The sequence below is a fragment of the Haematobia irritans genome, chromosome 3 (genome assembly GCF_050003625.1).
Source record: "Haematobia irritans isolate KBUSLIRL chromosome 3, ASM5000362v1, whole genome shotgun sequence".
Lineage (NCBI taxonomy): Eukaryota > Metazoa > Arthropoda > Insecta > Diptera > Muscidae > Haematobia > Haematobia irritans.
The window spans coordinates 183,196,771-183,211,443 of record NC_134399.1 but is presented as its reverse complement, the minus strand read 5'-3'; the positions used below and the strand labels follow the sequence as shown (position 1 = coordinate 183,211,443).

At 35.3% G+C, this 14,673-nt stretch overlaps 1 protein-coding gene across 2 annotated transcripts in view; it reads right to left on the bottom strand.

Moving 5' to 3' along the window:
* The window catches only part of LOC142230484 (TWiK family of potassium channels protein 7), a 244,455-nt gene that overhangs the window by 209,687 nt on the left and 20,095 nt on the right, over positions 1 to 14,673 (bottom strand). The gene's annotated exons all lie outside the window — the stretch shown is intronic.

Genomic DNA, 14,673 nt, shown 5'->3' with positions numbered 1-14,673 from the left:
AAACCGATCTCCCGATTTTACTTCTTGGTCATCTAGAATCCATAGTTTTTATCCAATTTGCCTGAAATTGGAAATGTAGGGGTATTCTAGGAAAATATTGAGATGTGCTGAAAATGGTGATTATCTGACCATGTTTCGATATAGCCACCATACAAACCGATCTCCCGATTTTACTTCTTGGGCATCTAGAATCCGTAGTTTTTATCCAATTTGCCTGAAATTGGAAATGTAGACGTATTCTAGGAAAATATTGAGATGTGCTGAAAATGGTGATTATCTGACTCTGTTTCGATATAGCCCCCATATAGACCGATCTCCCGATTTAATTTCTGGGATTCAAGAATCCGTAGTTTTTATCCAATTTGCCTGAAATTGGAAATCTAGAGGTATTATAGGACCATAAAGAGGTGTGCCGAATATATTGTGTATCGGTACAGTTTGTGATATAGCTCCCTTATAAACCGGCCCTCCGATTTGGGGTCTAGATTCTAGAACTTTGGTATAAGCCCCATTACACCGAACTCCCGATTTAATTCCTAGGGTTTCTAGAAATTGTAGTTTTTATCCGATTTCCTGGCATTTTAAGGTAAGGCCTTCATATAGACCGATTTCACTTACTAAGGGTATAGAAGGCGCAGTGATCATGAAAATTGAGGGAGCCACCGTGGTGCAATAGTTAGCATGCCCGCCTTGCATACACAAGGTCGTGGGTTCGATTCCTGCTACGACCGAACACCAAAAATTGTTTTTCAGCGGTGGATTATCCCACCTCAGTAATGCTGGTGACATTTCTGAGGGTTACAAAGCTTCTCTAAGTGGTTTCACTGGAATGTGGAACGTCGTTCGGACTCGGCTATAAAAAGGTGGTCCCTTGTCATTGAGCTTAACATGGAATCGTGCAGCCCTCTGTGATAAGAGAGAAGTTCACCACTGTGGTATCACAATGGACTGAATAGTCCAAGTGAGCCTGATACATCGGGCTGCCACATAACCTAACCTAACCTATGAAAATTGATTGAAACTGAATGCAAAATTTCCAGATTTTACTTCTCGTAATCATTTAAATAATTGGGATGAAAATCTACAGATTTTAGATTTCAAATCAATGCGTTATTTCATCATTTTCTTGCACACTTACAAGAGATGTTTATGATTCCTCTAAAACTCAAACAAAAAATGGTTCTTATAAATTCAGAATCTGATCTAGTCTTCATAGGTAAAATCTTTACATTTATCTGTGGGAAGCGTACTGATCGAACTGATCTGCTTGGGCAAATATCTGTCATCAAACCCCCCTGAAATTTTCAAAGGAAACTATTATATTTGATTCATGGTGGTGGGTATTTAAGATTCGGCCCGGCCGAACTTACTACTGTCCATACTTGTTTTAATTAAAATGTCTTCAATCACGAAAATGATAGAATAAAAAAATTAATTGATTTGAAAATTTCAATTAATTTCCGAATTGATTCAATTAAAAATTTAATTGATGTTGATTGCAAAAAATAATAAAGTTTTTAATTGATTCAATTAAAAATGTAATTGATAAATTAATATAGATTAGGTTAGGTTAGGTGGCAGCCCGATGTATCAGGCTCACTTAGACTATTCAGTCCATTGTGATACCACATTGGTGAACTTCTCTTATCACTGAGTGCTGCCCGATTCCATGTTAAGCTCAATGACAAGGGACCTCCTTTTTATAGCCGAGTCCGAACGGCGTTCCACATTACAGTGAAACCACTTAGAGAAGCTTTGAAACCCTCAGAAATGTCACCAACTTTACTGAGGTGGGATACCACCGCTGAAAAACTTTTTGGTGTATGGTCGAAGCAAGAATCGAACCCACGACCTTGTGTATGCAGGCGGGCATGCTAACCATTGTACCACGGTGGCTCCCTATATAGATTGAAAAACTCATTCAGTTTTTGAATTTATTCAATTGATTATTTAGTTAAACTTCAATCCAATTTTCCAATTAATCATTAGAACATTAAATTTAATCGACATAGATTAAATTTTTTAATTGGAACAATTAATTGTTTAATAAAAACCTAATTTTCATAACTAACTTTGTGTTCTTAGTTTGATTTTAAAAAATGATAGTAACAATTATTTTTATACCCACCACCATAGAATGGTGACGGGGGTATAATAAGTTTGTCATTCCGTTTGTAACACATCGAAATATCGATTTCCGACTATATAAAGTATATATATTCTTGATCAGGGAGAAATTCTAAGACGATATAACGATGTCCGTCTGTCCGTCTGTCTGTCTGTCTGTTGTAATCACGCTACAGTCTTCAATAATGAAGCAATCGTGCTGAAATTTTGCACAAGCTCGTCTTTTGTCTGCAGGCAGGTCAAGTTCGAAGATTGGCTATATCGGTCCAGGTTTTGATATAGTCCCCATATAAACCGACCTCCCGATTTGGGGTCTTGGGCTTATAGAAATCGTAGTTTTTATCCAATTTGCCTGAAATTTGAAATCTGGAGGTATTTTATGACCATAAAGAGGTGTGCCAAAAATGGTGAGTATCGGTCCACGTTTTGGTATAGCCCCCATATAGACCGATCTCCCGATTTTACTTCTTGGGCTTATAGAAACCGCAGTTTTTATTCAATTTACCTGCAATTGGAAATCTAGACGTATTGTAGGACCACAAATATGTGTGCCAAAAATTGTGAGTATCGGTCCATATTTTGGTATAGCCCCCATATAGACCGATCTCCCGATTTTACTTCTTGGGCTTATAGAAATCGCAGTTTTTATTCAATTTACCTGAAATTGGAAATATAGAGGTATTGTAGGACAACAAATACGTGTGCCAAAAATTGTGATTATCGGTCCATATTTTGGTATAGCCCCCATATAGACCGATCTCCCGATTTGGGGTCTTGGGCTTATAGAAACCGTAGTTTTTATCCAATTTGTCTGAAATTAGAAATCTAGAGGTATTTTATTTTAGGTGAGTATCGGTCCATATTTTGGTATAGCCCCCATATAGATCGATTTCCCAATTTTACTTCTTGGGCTTCTAGAATCCGAAGTTTTTATCCTATTTGCCTGAAATTGGAAATCTATAGGTATTTTCGGGTCATAAAGAGGTGTGCCGAAAACGGTGAGTATCGGTCCATATTTTAGTATAGGCCCCATAAAAACGATCTCCCGATTTAACTCCTTGGGTTTCTAGAAACCGCAGTTTTTATTCAATTTACCTGAAATTGGAAATCTAGAGGTATTGTAGTACCACAAATACGTGTGCCAAAAATTGTGAGTATCGGTCCATATTTTGGTATAGGCCCCATATAGACCGATCTCCCCATATGGGGTCTTGGGCTTATAGAAACCGTAGTTTTTATCCAATTTATCTGAAATTGGAAATCTAGAGGTATTTTAGGACCATAAAGAGGTGTGCCGAAAATGGTGAGTATCGGTCCATATTTTGGTATAGCCCCCATATAGATCGATTTCCCAATTTTACTTCTTGGGCTTCTAGAATGCTTGAAACTCAATGTAAAATTTCCAGATTTTACTTCTACAGATTTAAGATTTCAAATCAAGACGTTATTTTATAATTTTCTTGCACACTTACAAGAGATGTTAATGATTCCTCTAAACCTCAAACAAAAATGGTTCTTATAAATCCAGAATCTGATATAGTCCTCATAGGTGAAATTTTGAAATTTATCTTCGGGAAGTGTCCTCAAGTCCTCAAGCCCTCCTGCAATTTCAAAGGAAACCCTAATATTTGGTTCATGGTGGTGGGTATTTAAGATTCGGCCTGGCCGAACTTACTGCTGTATATACTTGTTTTAATTAAAGACGTAACTATCACTTTCTTAATTGATTTTGTGTTATTATTTATTTTATTTTTTAATTTAAAAATTCTATCATTTTTAAGTGACTTACTCTTCCGAGTTTGATAAAAAGTTAACTGTGCAATTGATTTAATTAAATTAATTAAATTAATTAAAAATTTAAAAATCTTCAATCATTGGCCTAATTAACTTAATGTTTTTAGTTTTAAAAGTTAATTTTTTCAATTAATTTTATTTATTAAAAATTTTCAATCTTTGTATTGTATTAATTAATTTTTTTATTAAAAATTTTCAATCATTGACCTAATTGACTTAATGTTTCGAGTTTGACTAGAATGTTGATTGATCAATTAATTTTCGAATTAAAAAAGTTTTCAGAATTTCTTTTCTGTGAAGTAACTAGTACGCAAAACTCAAATGTAAATGAGAATTGTGTCCTACACAGAAAAAATTTTCACAAAAATTTTCCCAATTAAAATTTTAATTGAGTTTTAAAAAATATTAATTAACAAGTAAGTAAAGTAGAAAGTCGGGTGGGGCCGACTATATCATACCCTAAACCACCCTTAATGAGTTAGTAATCATAAGCATTTGTGGGGTAACATTAAGGGGTACATGTTTATGGGTGCTTTGTCTCAATCTAACTATAGCTTATAGTCAGTGTTGCCAGGGAAAATGTTCGGTTTACCCTACAATGACAAAAAAAGTTCCCTACTTTCCCATACATTCCCAAAAAATTTTCCCTACAATATTTTTCGTTAAATTTAAACAAATTTTACAAAACAAAAATGGTTCTAAGTACTTTTTTATCTTAAAACATGAAAATGCAACGTATATAACCTAGAAGATAAATTTGTATTACCACCACGGTTGCCACAATTGGTAGAATTCTACTAAAAATAGTAATTTTTTTGTTAAATCTCTATAGAAATAACATTTTGGAAAAAGTTTCTAGAAACAAATTTTTTGCGAAAATTTTCTATAGAAATAAAATTTGAAATTTTGATAATAAATTCTATAGAAATAAAATTTTGAGAAAAAATTCCATAGAAATAACATTATGAAAAAATTTTTTATAGAAATAATATTAAAAAAAAAATCTATAGGAATACAATTTTGACAAAATTTTCTATAGAAATAAAATGTTGACAAAATTTTCTACAGGAATAAAGTTTTGACAAAAATTTCTATAGAAATATTTGTTTGGTAGATTTGTGGTAATCTTTAAATTTTGATAGATTTTTTTTTTGTTACCACACATTGTTAAAGATCAAGCCTTGCCGGCTTCTAATTTCCTCCTCTAGAGCCACCACAATGTAAAAATTATTACAAATTTGTTGAGTGAATATTTCCCTACATTGTGGCCCTACGTCCCTACAAGACGCTAAGTATTAGAAAAACACCTACATATAGGGAATTTCTCCTACTTCTAGCAACACTGGCTGTAGCTGATATTGCACCTACGGAGTTAGTATGCCACTAATATTGATCCCATTATTAAAACAAGTATATACGGCCGTAAGTTCGGCCAGGCCGAAGCTTATGTACCCTCCATCATGGATTGCGTAGAAACTTCTTCTAAACACTGCCATCCACAATCGAATTACTTAAGTTGCGGTAACGCTTGCCGATGGCAAGGTATCTTAAACCTCCTAACACCATCCTCTAAATTGTATGTAAGTCCATACGTGGTATATATTAAATCAAAAAAGATCGATCCAACGATCAGTTTGACAAAGTAGACATAAAATTTTGGCAAAATTTTCTACAGAAATAAAATTTTAACAAAATTTTCTATAGAAATAAAATTTTCACAAAATTTTCTATAGAAATAAACATTTGACAAAATTTTCTATAGAAATAAAATCTTGGTAGATTATTTTTGGCTCGAGTGGCAACCATAATTATGAACCGAATAAAATTTGAACAAAATTTTCTATAGAAATAAAATTTTGACAATGATGAAAATTTTATTATGAACCGAATAAAATTTTAACAAAATTTTCTCTAGAAATAAAATTTTGACAAAATTTTCTATAGAAATAAATTTTTGGCAAAATTTTCTATAGAAATAAAATTTTGGTAGACTATTTTTGGCTCTAGTGGCAACCATGATTATGAACCGATATGGACCAATTTTTGTGTGATTGGACCAATTTTGGTATGGTTGTTAGCGACCATATACTAACACCACGTTCCTAATTTGAACAGGATCGGATGAATTTTGCTCCTTCAAGAGGCTCCGGAGGTCAAATCTGGAGAACGTTTTATATGTGGGCTATATATAATTATGGACCGATAAGGACCAGTTCTGGCACGCTTGTTAAAGATCATATACTAACACCATGTTCCAAATTACAACCAGATTGGATGAAATTTGCTTTTCTTGGAGACTTCGTAAGCCAAATCTGGGGATCGGTTTATATGGGGGCTATATATAATTATGAACCGATGTGTACCAATTTTTGCATGGTTGTTAGAGACGATATACTAACACCATGTACCAAATTTCAGCCGGATCGGATGAAATTTGCTTCTCTTTTAGGCTCCGCAAGCCAAATCTGGGGATCGGTTTATATGGGGGCTATATATAATTATGGACCGATGTGGACCAATTTTTGCATGGTTGTTAGAGACCATATACCAACACCATGTACCAAATTTTAGCCGGATCGGATGAAATATGCTTCTGTTAGAGGCTCTACAAGCCAAAACTGAGGGTCCCTTTATATGGGGGCTATACGTAAAAGTGGACCGATATGGCCCATTTGCAATACCATCCGACCTACATCGGATGGTATTGCAACTACTTGTGCCAAGTTTCAAGTCGATAGCTTGTTTCGTTCGGAAGTTAGCGTGATTTCAACAGACGGACGGACGGACATGCTTAGATCGACTCAGAATTTCACCACGACCCAGAATATATATACTTTATGGGGTCTTAGAGCAATATTTCGATGTGTTACAAACGGAATGACAAAGTTAATATACCCCCATCCTATGATGGAGGGTATAAAAAGTGGAGATCGCTCAATTAGTGTGGGTAATAAATCCAAATTTGTAAAAATCGACCAATAATCTTATGTAAGAGCTACAACTACGTATAAATACGATCGGCTAGTACATCAAAATTTGAAATTTGAGTAACATTGGTTAATAAATAAGAGTATTATGGCCAAATTTGGGAAAATCGAGCGATGCATATATATGGAAGCTATATGTAAATCTGAACCAATTTGCATAATATTTTGCGGGTTTGATTAATACCACAAAAGGTTACCTTGTTGAAAATTTGAGTAAGATCAGTTAAGAAATGAGGCCTCTATGGTCAAACATAAGCTTATTAGAGGCAAATTTTTCAAAATCGGGCGATACATATATGGGAGCTATATCTAAATCTGAACCGATTTCGATGAAATTTTGCACATACCGTTAGTACTATAGAGGACTGGATCTAGTCAACTTTGAGTAAGATCGGATAATAAATAAGGGTTCTATGGCCAAATTGGGGAAAATCGGGATATCCATATATATAGGAGCAATATCTCAATCTGAATCGAATTCGACGGTTTTTTGCACATATAGTTATGTGCAAAAAATCCTTATTTATCGGTTGATAAATAAGGGTTTTATGGCCAAATTTAGAAAAATCGGGCGGTACATATATATGGGAGCTATAGCTAAATATGAACCGATTTCGATGATTTTTTGCACATATAGTTAGTGCTATAGAAGATTACATTTAGCCAACTTTGAGTAAGATCGGTTGATAAATAAAGGTTTTGTGGCTAAATTTGGAAAATCGGGCGATACATATTTTTGAGAGCTATATCTAAATCTGAACCGATTTGGACGAAATTTTGTAAACTTGAAGGGCGATGAAAAAGATTACCTTTTGCCAATTTTGGTGACGATCCGTTTGAAAAAAAAGCGCAACGTGACCCCATTTGTCGAAATCGGGCGATACATATATATGGGAGCTATATCTAAATTTGATCCGATTTCTTCCAATAGCGTTCGTCCTTGCGCCCAAATAACTCCCTGTACTAAATTTCATCAAAATCGGTTAATAATTGCGACCGGAATCCTGTGAACAACAAATACATGGACAGACGGACGGACGGACGGACGGACGTACGGACGGACGGACGGACACCAAGCGCTAGATCGACTCAGGAGGTGATTCTGAGTCGATCGGTATATATTTTATGGGGTCTAAAATCAATATTTCTGGTAGGCACATTTTTTGGCCGATCAAAATTATTATACCCTAACCACTATGTGGTTTAGGGTATAATAATTGATTCAACAAATTTGAAACAAAAATCAATCACAACAATTAATAGTATCAATTAATTTTTTAATTGATACTATCATTTCTGTGATTGAAGACATTTCAATTAAAATATTAATTGGATCAATTAATTTCGTGATTGAATCAGAAAAAAATGTGTACCAATTAATTCTCCGCTTCATTGGCTCAGAATCAATACCAAAATCATTACCGTGAAGAAAAAATCTTTGGAACCGGGCATGATTTATTTTTGTCAGTGTTCTTGGTTTTTGTTTGTGTACTCCTAAAGCCCTGTGTATAGAGTAACTCAACTCCTTTAAAGGAAAACCTTATAAGCCTACTGCATAGCAGTAGCCACAATAATCAAACTTTAAATCTCACAAAAATACCACCTAATATAAAATTTAACTTTGGTATTAAAGGGAAGCATGCATCAACACAGCCACTAAAATCTACCGGTAAGAGGACATAAATTGAGCTAACAAAAAAAAAAACGAACTTCACCAATGGCTCTATTTCCCCCACCCATCACCGTTTTTTTTTTTTATATTGGTACGAACTTTATTACCTTAGACTCCAGCGTTTGACACGTGAAACACGCAAACTTTAACCCAACGAAGTGAAACGAATTGAAATAAATTTCTCTGATTGACTTCTAAACCCAAGAATATAGAAATGAGAGCCAACAAAAAATACTTTCCTGGTTAATAAATCCTTAAACAAAGTTAACGAACGCGGGCATGAGGAATAGTAAAAAAAACACAGTACGTTTTAAAAATTTTATAAGTTGTACGATGCCAGCAGATTTGCTGTTTTTGCCCCCTTACTGGTGACATAGTAACAAACAACAAAAAAAAACTTGGCAGTTCATTTGGGATAGTTGGGGTTGCATTAAAGGCTTTCCTGTGGTTTTTTTAGTCTGTTGATAGCGCTGCATAAATTTGATTTTTTTATTTTCGTTTTGTGTTTTGTGGCTTTCATGCAAAGGCACCATTTAATTGTTTTTCAAAATTAAAAACAATTTTGCCGCGTCATTGTCGTTTGGTGTTCAGTTTTTTGGGCACCTTCCAAAGGAATGCAATTTACTTAAAAGTCACGCAACATTTCTTCTGCATAGGGGCCCTACAATGGGGTTTTATGGTCTAGGACAGGATTTATTGCAATCACAACAATATGTAGAAATATAATTTATTAGCCAACGAAAATTCTATATTTCATAAGAAAACAAAAATTAATTCATAAGGAAGAGAACGAAGACCATACCTATATTGAACAAGTAAGGAAAGTCTAAAGTCGGACGGGGCCGACTACATTATACCCTGCACCACTCTGTAGATCTAAATTTTCAATACCATATCACATCCGTCAAATGTGTTGGGTGCTATATATAAAGATTTGTCTCAAATACATACATTTAAATATCACTCGATTTGGACAGAATTTGATAGACTTCTACAAAATCTATAGACTCAAAATTTAAGTCGGCTAATGTACTAGGGTGGAACACAATGTTAGTAAAAAAAATATGGGAAACATTTAAATCTGAAGCAATTTTAAGGAAACTTCGCAAAAATTTATTTATGATTTATCGCTCAATATATATGTAAAAGAAGTTTAGGAAAATTAGAGTCATTTTTACAGCTTTTCGACTAAGCAGTGGGGATTTTACAAGGGAAATTTTGGTATTTTGACCATTTTTGTCGAAATCAGAAAAACATATATATGGGAGCTATATCTAAATCTCAACCGATTTCAACCAAATTTGGCACGCATAGCTACAATGCTAATTCTACTCCCTGTGCAAAATTTCAACTAAATCGGAGTTAAAAAATGGTCTCTGTGGTCATATGAGTGTAAATCGGGCGAAAGCTATATATGGGAGATATATCTAAATCTGAACCGATTTCAACCAAATTTGGCACGCATATTTACAATGCTAATTCTACTCCCTGTGCAAAATTTCAACTAAATCGGAGCAAAAAATTGGCCTCTGTGGTCATATGAGTGTAAATCGGGCGAAAGCTATATATGGGAGCTATATCTAAATCCGAAGCGATTTCAACCAACTTTGGCACGCATAGCTACAATGCTAATTCTACTCCCTGTGCAAAATTTCAACTAAATCGGAGCAAAAAATTGGCCTCTGTGGTCATATGAGTGTAAATCGGGCGAAAGCTATATATGGGATCTATATCTAAATCTGAACCGATTTCAACCAAATTTGGCACGCATAGCTACAATGCTAATTCTACTCCCTGTGCAAAATTTCAACCAAATTGGATTAAAACTCTGGCTTCTGGGACCGTATTAGTCCATATTGGGCGAAAGATATATATGGGAGCTATATCTAAATCTGAACCGATTTCAAAAAAGTTTTGCACATGTGACTATACTACTAATTGTACTCCTAGTGCAAAATTTCAACCAAATTGGGGTAATACTCAGGCTTCTAGGGCCGTATAAGAGCATATCGGGCGAAAGATATATATGGGAGCTATATCTAAATCTGACCCGATTTCTTCCAAAATCAATAGGGTTCTATTTTGACCCAAAACACATACTTGTGCCAAATTCGAAGTCGATTGGGCTTAAGTTACTACCTAATCCCTTGGTTACAAAAATGTGTTCACGGACAGACGGACATGGCTATATCGACTCAGGAGCCCACCCTAAGCATTTTTGTCAAAGACACCATGTGTCTATCTCGTTTCCTTCTGGGTGTTGCAAACATATGCACTAACTTATAATACCCTGTTCCACAGTGTGTCGCAGGGTATAATGAGAATAATCCTCGTTCCGTAACTACTATTGACAAATGTGACATTTTGGGTAGAAATTTTTGTGAAAAACAAAAGATCCCTCATAATTCAGACTTCTCTGTAAATAATTTTGTCAGAGAGGAAAACACTCTATTCAATCTCTGCCTGGATCAGACATTTACGGCTACTACAGAAGCGGGAGCCACCATAGTGCAATGGTTAGCATGCCCGCCTTGCATACACAAGGTCGTGGGTTCGATTCCTGCTTCGACCGAACACCAAAAAGTTTTTCAGCGGTGGATTATCACACGTCAGTAATGCTGGTGACATTTCTGAGGGTTTCAAAGCTTCTCTAAGTGGTTTCACTGCAATGTGGAACGCCGTTCGGACTCGGCTATAAAAAGGAGGTCCCTTGTCATTGAGCTTAACATGGAATCGGGCAGCACTCAGTGATAAGAGAGAAGTTCACCAATGTGGTATCACAATGGACTGAATAGTCTAAATGAGCCTGATACATCGGGCTGCCACATAATCTAACCTACTACAGAAGCCGAAATCGCGTGCATAATTAAGAACCTTAAACGCAAGAAATCTCCCGGCCTTGATGGTATCAATAACATATGTCTGAAATCGCTTCCAAAAAAGGGAATATCGTTTTTAAACGTTATCGTCAACAGTTGTCTGAAAATTGGGTATTTCCCTCCAATGAATTCAAGGAGGCTAAAATTATAGCTATTATGAAGCCAAACAAACCAATGAATTCACTAGTTTCATACCGCCCAAGCAGTCTGCTATCATCCGTTAGCAAAGTGCTAGAAAAGGTAATTAAAAATCGAATGTGTGGCCACAATTCGGCTTTCGTAGCGAACATAGTACGGTGCATCCCCTCGTGAGGATAAGAGAATTGGTTAAATCCAATTTCGAAAGACAAATGTCGACCGGAATGGTTTTAATTGACATTAAAGCTGTATTTCACTCGGTGTAGCATGAAGGCTTAATTTATAAACTTATTCGCTGGAAATTCCCAGTCTATTTAGTTAGTATCATTCAGAACTTCAAGGTCGTTCAGGGTACATATTGGATCATCTCATTCCGAGAGATTTAATATTGACATTGGTTGCCCACAGGGCTCTTGTTTGTCTCCAGTTCTTTATAACATATATATGTTACTTCAGATATTCCCATTATGGAGAATTGCGTTATTTCGATATTCGCGGACGACACTGCGATTCTTTGCTCTGGGGTATTATCTACCGATATCATCACACACACAGGGGCTTGGAATATTATCCGAATATTAGAAGATATTAGTATTAGCGGTGGTGTTATTAAGTAGGAAGATAAGGTTAAATACTTAGGCGTTTATTTAGACCATAAACTTAGTTTTAAGGAACATATAACATACATTGTAACATATTAATTAGAACTTTCTATGAACATTGACAATAAAATGTTAATATTTAAAGTAATTTTTCAGGCTGTTATATATTATGCAGCTCCTATGTGGGGTAAAACGGTCATGACTCACATTAAGAGGATTCAAGTAATACAAAATAAAATCTTAAAACTTATTAATAATTTGTATACATATTAACAGGTTGACTGATAAGTCCCCGGTCTAACAAAGAAAAACACATTTTTTGTCAAAATTCGTTTTTATTATTCAACATAGTTCCCTTCAACAGCGATACAACGATTATAACGACCTTCAAATTTTTTGATACCATTTTGGTAGTACTCCTTCGGTTTTGCCTAAAAATATACCTCAGTTTCGGCAATCACCTCTTCATTGCAACCAAATTTTTTCCCTGCGAGCATCCTTTTGAGGTCTGAGAACAAGGAAAAGTCGCTGGGGGCCAGATCTGGAGAATACGGTGGGTGGGGAAGCAATTCGAAGCCCAATTCATGAATTTTTGCCATCGTTCTCAATGACTTGTGGCACGGTGCGTTGTTTTGGTGGAAAAACACTTTTTCCTTCTTCATATGGGGCCGTTTTGCCGCGATTTCGATCTTCAAACGTTCCAATAGCACCATATAATAGTCACTGTTGATGGTTTTTCCCTTCTCAAGATAATCGATAAAAATTATTCCATGCGTATCCCAAAAAACAGAGGCCGTTACTTTGCCAGCGGACTTTTGAGTCTTTCCACGCTTCGGAGACGGTTCACCGGTCGCTGTCCACACCCTCACAAAAAATCGCTTCTGTAACATATACTCCCAAACATATTTTGCTTCAAGCATATACATTTTTGGGTATTGCCCAAACATTTAAATGTTTGATCTCTACCAATATATAATATGTTTGAAAGCATATTGGTCTAAACAATATATGTTTGGGTAGTCTAAGTTCCAAACATTTTGTATTTTTGCATCCAAATTCAATAATGTTGTCTTCCAAAAAACAATATGTTATTATGTGACCATATAATATGTTTGGAAGCATTTTGCACCCAAAAATATTATATGCTTAAAAAAAATTCTCCCAAACAATATTGTGCTCAAAATTTTATTTATTTATTTATATATTTACAATCATAATGAATTATGAAAATAAACAGGTAATATAGATGCTAACAACATAGGTTTTCGACCTGAATGCTCAAAATTTTGTTTCTGCCCAATTGTATATTCCCCGACATCTTTCTCACTTCCACGAGATTTTTTAGTTCTTAGCACCTTTTTCTGTAATACAAATATTGTAGACGAAATTATTCAATTTTATGATTTTTTTTATTTTAATTTTACCTTTTGCCGGACGGGGATTCGAACAGCGGACCACACAGTTTGTAAGGATCAAAGAAGTAGCTGATCAATTGCCCAAGGAAAAATAAAATGTTAATTTTGTAATAACAAGCAACAACCACCAACTTAATTCAATATCGCTCCCTGTTAAATAGCGCTCCAAGCTACTAAACACATATATGTTTATAGGCTATTTCTAAATTAATATATGTTTGCATCCAAGCATATTATATTTACAAACATTTTATGTCCCAAACATAATATGTTCTAACATATTAACATATATGTCCCAAACATGTTATGCTAGTTTATGAACATTATATGCTTGCACTCAAAAATATTGTGTTTAAAAATTTGTGTTCCAAACATATAATGTTTATAGCCAAACATATGAAAAACAGTCTTTTTCATCCGTGCACTCAGCCGACTGTCGATTGGACTCAGAAGTGTAGTGATGGAGCCATGTTTCATCCATTGTCACATATCGACGGAAAAACTCGGGTGTATTACGAGTCAACAGCTGCAAACACCGCTCAGAATCATCAACACGTTGTTGTTTTTGGTCAAATGTGAGCTCGCGCGGCACACATTTTGCACAGAGCTTCCGCATATCCAAATATTGATGAATGATATGACCTACACGTTCCTTTGATATCTTTAAGGCCTCTGCTATCTCGATCAACTTCATTTTACGGTCATTCAAAATTATTTTGTGGATTTTTTTTTATGTTTTCGTCGGTAACCACCCCTTTCGGGCGTCCACTGCGTTCACCGTCCTCCGTGCTCATTTCACCACGCTTGAATTTTGCATACCAATCAGTTATTGTTGATTTCCCTGGGTCAATGCTAATTCTACTCCCTGTGCAATATTTCAAATAAATCGGAGTTTAAAATTGGCCTCTGTGGTCATATGAGTGGAAATCGGGCGAACAATATATATGGGAGCTATATCAGAATCTGAACCGATTTCATCCCAATTTGGTACATACAGTTGGAATGTTAATTCTACTTCCTGTGCAAAATTTCAAGTAAATCGGAGTAAAAGGTTGGCCA